Source organism: Diadema antillarum, unplaced genomic scaffold (genome assembly GCF_040938485.1).
Source record: "Diadema antillarum isolate AM-2024a unplaced genomic scaffold, OU_Dant_1.0 seq00001064_RagTag, whole genome shotgun sequence".
NCBI lineage: Eukaryota > Metazoa > Echinodermata > Echinoidea > Diadematoida > Diadematidae > Diadema > Diadema antillarum.
This window is the reverse complement of record NW_027271890.1, coordinates 552585-558880: the sequence shown is the minus strand read 5'-3', so window position 1 is coordinate 558880 and position 6296 is coordinate 552585. Positions and strand designations below refer to the sequence as shown.

The 6296-nt window shown below is 39.9% G+C and overlaps 1 pseudogene; it reads left to right on the top strand.

Annotated features, from left to right (window-relative positions):
• Window positions 1-922: 922 nt before the first annotated feature.
• LOC139743278 (uncharacterized) lies at window positions 923-2591 on the top strand (annotated as a pseudogene).
• The last annotated feature ends 3705 nt before the right edge of the window (window positions 2592-6296 follow it).

Genomic DNA, 6296 nt, shown 5'->3' with positions numbered 1-6296 from the left:
TATTGATAGCTTTAGTGCGTTGTTGGGTGATATTTTCATGAATGCTGGAAAAGAAGTTGGTATTTGTGAGGAAAAGGTTCGTAGCATAGGTAATCCTAGGAAACCTCGCAAAGAACAAAAGCCATGGTTTGATAATGAGTGTGTACAGGCTAGATTGCATTATCTTAATTTCAAGAATAGGACTAAACGGAAGTGTAAAGGGAAACCTATGAGAGAGAAGGAGCAAATGCTGGCTGACATTAAGACTGTTGCTAGTAGTTACAAGAAATTGTTGAGAAGGAAGAATAAGGCATATAGTAAATCACTGCATGATCGTCTTCGTATACTTAAAAAGGATAGCCCGCAGGAGTACTGGAAGTTACTGAATGGCCGTAAGCGTGACTCGTGTGCGGCGAAGGTCCCTTTGGTTGATTTTGTGCGTCATTTTAGTAAACTGAATTCGGTTCGAAATTTAATTTCAGTTCCAGAGTATGATTTGGATGGATCAGCAGGTAATAATGAGTTAAATGCACCAATTGTAATTGATGAAGTCATTAAGATGGTTCAGAAGTTAAGGAATAATAAGGCATGTGGTATTGATTTGATTAGAAATGAATTTTTAAAACATTGTTCAAGTCGTGTTTTGGATTGTATTACAATGTACTTTAATATAATTTTGGAAAGTGGTGTAGTTCCAAAGACTGGTGTCTCGGTACTATAGTACCAATTTTTAAGAAAAAGGGAAGGGATACAGACCCAGATAATTATCGTGGAATAACACTTTTAAGCTGTTTGGGGAAGTTATTCACTTCTATTTTGAATCATAGGATAACAACTTACCTTAACAATCAAGGCATGCTTGGAGAAGAACAAGCTGGCTTTCGGGCTGGATATTCTACAATGGATCACGCCTTTGTTTTGAAAACCTTAATTGATATATATTTGTCTAAACGCAAACGAATTTATTGTGCATTCATTGATTTTAAGAAAGCCTTTGATATGGTTGATAGGGTTTCACTTTGGCATAAAATGTTGAAGTCTGGGGTGGATGGTAAGGTGTTTACAGTTATAAAGAATATGTATGCTCAAGCCAAGTCTTGTGTATTAGTAGATGGTCAACATTCTGAGGCTTTTCAGTGTAATGTTGGTGTACGGCAGGGTGAAAATTTATCGCCTCTGCTTTTTGCATTACATCTCAATGATTTTGAATCGTTTTTGAGTTGCCGTTTCAAGGGACTGCAGTTTTTGTTTGAAAAAGTTTGTGTTGATATTTTAGACAAAGAAGTCAATGAGGATCTTTTCATGCATTTATATACATTGTTGTATGCAGACGACACTGTATAGCCGACAGTGCAGAAGAGCTTCAGTTGGCTTTGAATGCATTGCATGGATATTGTATAGATTGGAAGTTAAGTGTCAATACTACAAAAACTAAAGTCCTGATTTTCTCAAGAGGCAAAGTACGTAACTTTCCATTGTTCAGTTTTGGTGAAGACAAACTTGATGTAGTGGATGATTTTGTTTATTTAGGTATTCAATTTAATTACAATGGAAGTTTTAAGAAGGCTATTTCTAAACAGGTGACACAGGCAAGGAAAGCACTTTTTTCTATGTCACTAAAGGTCCAGAAACTCAAGCTTCCTGTGGATATTCAATGCGAACTGTTTGATCAGTTAGTGTTACCAATACTATTGTACGGGTGTGAAGTTTGGGGTTTTATGGATTTGAGTCAAATCGAAATTTTTCATAGGAAATTCTTGAAATCGTTATTATGTGTAAATAAATTCACACCAGATTGTATGGTATATGCAGAAACCGGGAGAACACGACTGGCTAATACTGTTAAATATCGTATGGTTAGCTTTTGGCTGAGGATCATAAAGGGTTCTTCTGCTAAATATTCATTCAGGTTTTATACACTCCAAAGATTAATAAGTCAACAGGACACGACTTTTGTATCTAAGTGGATATCTTATATTGAGGAAATTTTAAACAATGCTGGTCTTGGTGTTGTATGGTTAAGAAAAGGGGAAGGATTTAGTAATAACTGGATATTGAGCACCTTGAAGCTGAGATTAAGTGACATGTCTAAACAGGATTTGATGGCAAATGTTTGGTCAAACAGAGTATGTTTAAATTATAGGATTTTTAAGACGAATAGTCTCTTTGAAAGGTATTTAGTCCAGTTGAGTAAGAGGGATAGCATTTCATTGAGCCGTTTTAGATGTAGGTCAAATCAGTTGCCAGCTAATAATAGAAAATTTGTACAGTCATTTGATGAAAGGGATGTTCAATGCCCTTGTTGTGATAGGCATGAAACGGGTGATGAATTTCACTATGTTTTCGTATGCCCCTTCTTCGAAAAGGAAAGGCAGTTATATTTAAGCAATCATTATTTGGTTAAACGTCCTTGCTCATTACACATGTCCAGATTATTTTCATGCTCGCATTTAGGACAGCTTAAAAGATTAGTGTTATTTGTGAGGCTGATCATGTCATATTTTGCAAATTTGCAGAAGCCTGAACAAGTTGAGTGTACTGTAGTCAAGAAAGAAAATATTGTAACTCGTAGTGGTAGAAAAATTAAGCATCCAGTGATACTCGATCTCTAGTACATATTTTGTAGTTGTATGTCACGATTGTTTGGTCGTATGGTTCATACGATTAGTTAACCTTGCTTGCCAATTTGTATATATCACTGTATATATGTTTAGTAGGTATAGACTATTTTATATACATCATTGTAATATATCACAAACATGTATTCTTTGATATTGTTATAACCATATTTTGTATTTATGTGTTGTACTCTCATATACCCCGGAATGGGGTCGGAAGAGTCGAATAAAATCTAACTAAATCTAACTATTGATTCCGAGTCTTGCGTTTTCCGACCAAAATCTGTGCAGCATGTCAAGTATTTCTTCCAAATCTTGTTTACATGATCAATGGATGTCAACATCAGCGTCTCCGCGTCGCTTTTCTGACAGTGATAATGAGAAGAGCATTCAATGCAACGTGCTACTGAGACTTGGATTCGTTGACGGTTTCGCGAGCAGCAGCAGAACTAACCGCAGCAGCGACCCCATACGGACCAATACGTACTGTGTTACAGCGCCCCGCGACGCGGTTACAGCAGAACACGTACACGTACTCGTTTCTCCGTACGTGGTCATGATTTGTTTATCTCCCTGCCGACTGGTTTCGGCAATAGTGTGGTGTTCCAACTTCCAAGCGGCACCGTTATGCGTTGATATTCTTCGCAAACTAGATCTACATGATGGACCAGACTCTCCGAAAGCTGTGGCTCCTGTTGTCATGCCTTTGAAGTCTTTAATTTCAGACCAGATGAGCAGGGCTATGGATCTTGCTTGGCCTGCGTGACAAAGTCAAAGACTCAAGCGGCCTAACTAGCGGTAAAGCCCCCGTTCCACTATGCCGTTCTCGCTACGATTTGACAATTTTCTCAGGTCGGGAAGGATCGGGTAAAACCTGAGCCGATCTAGACACAGTACGATGTTAGAACGCTCTAAGTACGCTGCAGTTACGACTACCAAGTGCTTGCTACGCTCTTACTACGATGATCGGGAATGAGACATTACGATCTCTGCCGCTGCCGGTACGCTTTAGAACGATGTAGCTACGCTGTCAGTGCGATGTTGCCGATGTTATCCGATCAATGCACGCTGTATCTACGCTCTGAACGATCTATACGATCTTATCACGCTGTTACCCCGTTCAGAGAGCTGAAAAGTGCCCGATGTGCCCCGATGTACCCCGATTCGACTGTGGGTCAGCAGTCAGTCAACTTATTAGCATGCAGAACCGAAGAAATATACTGTGGACCTCGAAGATTCATTCTTCTTTTTTTACTTTTGATTTTCAAAGTTGTTGTTGCTTCGTTATTCTCACTACTCTTTCTTCATCAGCGAGCCCGTGCTTCTGTGCCTCCAGTGCCCTGGTTATGACCCACCATTTCCCTCTCCTCTCCCCTCCTCCCCCCCCCCCCCCCCCTGTCCACCTCGAACTTACTACCTTCTTCACTACTATATCTTTCTATCCTCTCATCAATTTTTTTTCCTTACAAGAGAGCCGCCATGTGTTTGTGAATGTGCGTCCGTATGTGTGCATGTATGTGTGTATTACTCTGTCTGTCTTTTTTTTTTGCTACCGCTTAGGGAAATTTGTTATTGTTGTTTTTTGCAATTATATATTTTTCTCTATGAGGGGACTGCATTCTAATACTACAAGCTCTGCTTTTTAGCAGTCCACTCCATTTCCAGCAATATTTTGTATGCATTTACCACAGTGACGTAACTGTTATTTGTATCTCTGTTGATAATTTGCCTGTATCTCTTTTACAATGTTATTCTGTTCATCGCATTGTGGTACTGATTTCATGACGTCTGTGTATATGAGCGTTTCTTTGTATTTTTTATTATTTGTTTGTTGGAAGTGAAATAAATCAACTTGAACTTGAACTTGAAGAGCCTCCTCAACTCACGGTTCTTTTGCAGCAATGCATTGTATAAACAAGGACGTGCTGATTTTTCAAAGGATTTTTCTTGATGTCCTTGCTTTTATAGTCCGTCTTCCTCCAGTTGTAGATGATTTCATATTCTTCAAAATTCTACTATGTCCTCTTCCTCCTCTTTCAGTATGACGTGCAGTCTCTCTTTCTTCGCCTTTTGGGTAGCTGCTTCGCTGCTTTCTTCTCTTCTTTTTCTTCATCTCTTCTTTTTCTTCGAAAATTACAGCTAAAATTACTTCCCGTTCTTGTGCCGATGTTACTACGCTCAGAAAGACCTTGTTACGCTCATCCCGCTGCGTTTATGCCGTCATTACGCTCTCCCCGCTGCGTTTACGCTGTCACTACGCTCTCCCCGCTTGCCGTACGATTACAAATATGTCAATTTTGATCGGGGAGATCGGGAAGAAATTTTGGACCGGTTCAAAATTTCTTCCCGATCTGAAAAACTGCCCGCTCCAACCCCGACCTCCACACGCTGCTGCTACGATGCTTCCGATCCCCGTACGCTTTTGCCGCTCTCTCCCGATCTGCTAGATCGGGACAGATCGGGGTCCAAATCGTGATAGTGGAACGGGGGCTTAAGCTAATCATTTAGATCTATCCAGTTTCTAAAAATGATTCGTCAAGGCAACTTTCATTACGTGTCTCTTGCCTTGAATTACAAACTGTAACTGTAGGCCCCTAGTTGAACAACAAACAAATGATTGTTAAACTAAATGTAGTTATGTCTGGCCACTGGGCCAGGTAGGGTAAAAACATGTCAGGCTTCTACTACAGTACTACTCTTGTGAGTGTTCCTACTCTAGGTGTACCGAGTTAAATCCTGTGTAATTGTGATAAATTGTTAACACTAACTGCACTGGTTTAACTGTTTTGTACAGTACAGTAACTACTGTAACTTTCTCGCATACAAATGCAATTACACATAGGCCTACTGCCTTGTCATAGCTTTTAGTCTGTGAGCCACAGCCTGTGTCTCGTCGGCTTTGCTCCTCTACTCAGAGGAGCGATCGAGACACACGCTGTGGCCCTCAGACTAATTCTTCATGTGCATGTACATTGAGAAAAAACTCAAATAGGAACATGCTTCAGTATGCAAATGTACTCATACTTGTTCATCTGTAGATTAAAATTATGCAGTCTTATGGCTATGCGATGTGCATTGTAGAGACTGCAGGCATTATTAAAATCACTTATGTGCAATGTACAAAATGTTTTTTTTTTTTAATCTTACTGTTTGTTTTTTTTCTTATTTTTCAAATAGGGGGACCTCATCTGGAGACACCAAAGCATTTCGAGCAGCGTATGGAAAATTGGGTGAATTAAGATCGAAACTCAAGTCGTCAGTCCCGCTGTTGCCCTGACAGCCACTGTAACCAGAGATGTGCGTAGCGGTATCATCGAAAACTTTGGTCTTCGCAATTATGTGTGGGTAAATCAGTTGCCGGACAAGCAAAATATAAAACATGTTGTCAAGTCTGCTGCAAGAGATTTAGATACATTTGTACAATGTTCAAGTGGCTGGCAGATGACTTGAAGACCCATGGTGCATGTTGTGAAAGGATGATAAGAAAAATGTGCAGTAATGTGTATGCGACCTTTATGGCACTGCTTCCAGAAGGTTGCCACAGGTATATTGATAAGTTTATATGTACCACCGGAACACAGAAACTGATATCCAAAAGGAAATTGTTGACAGCATGTTGGCAACAGATGGTGAAATCAGAGTTCTGATAGCTACCATTGTGTCTGGCCTGGGTGTTGACGTAAGCAGCGTACACAGTAC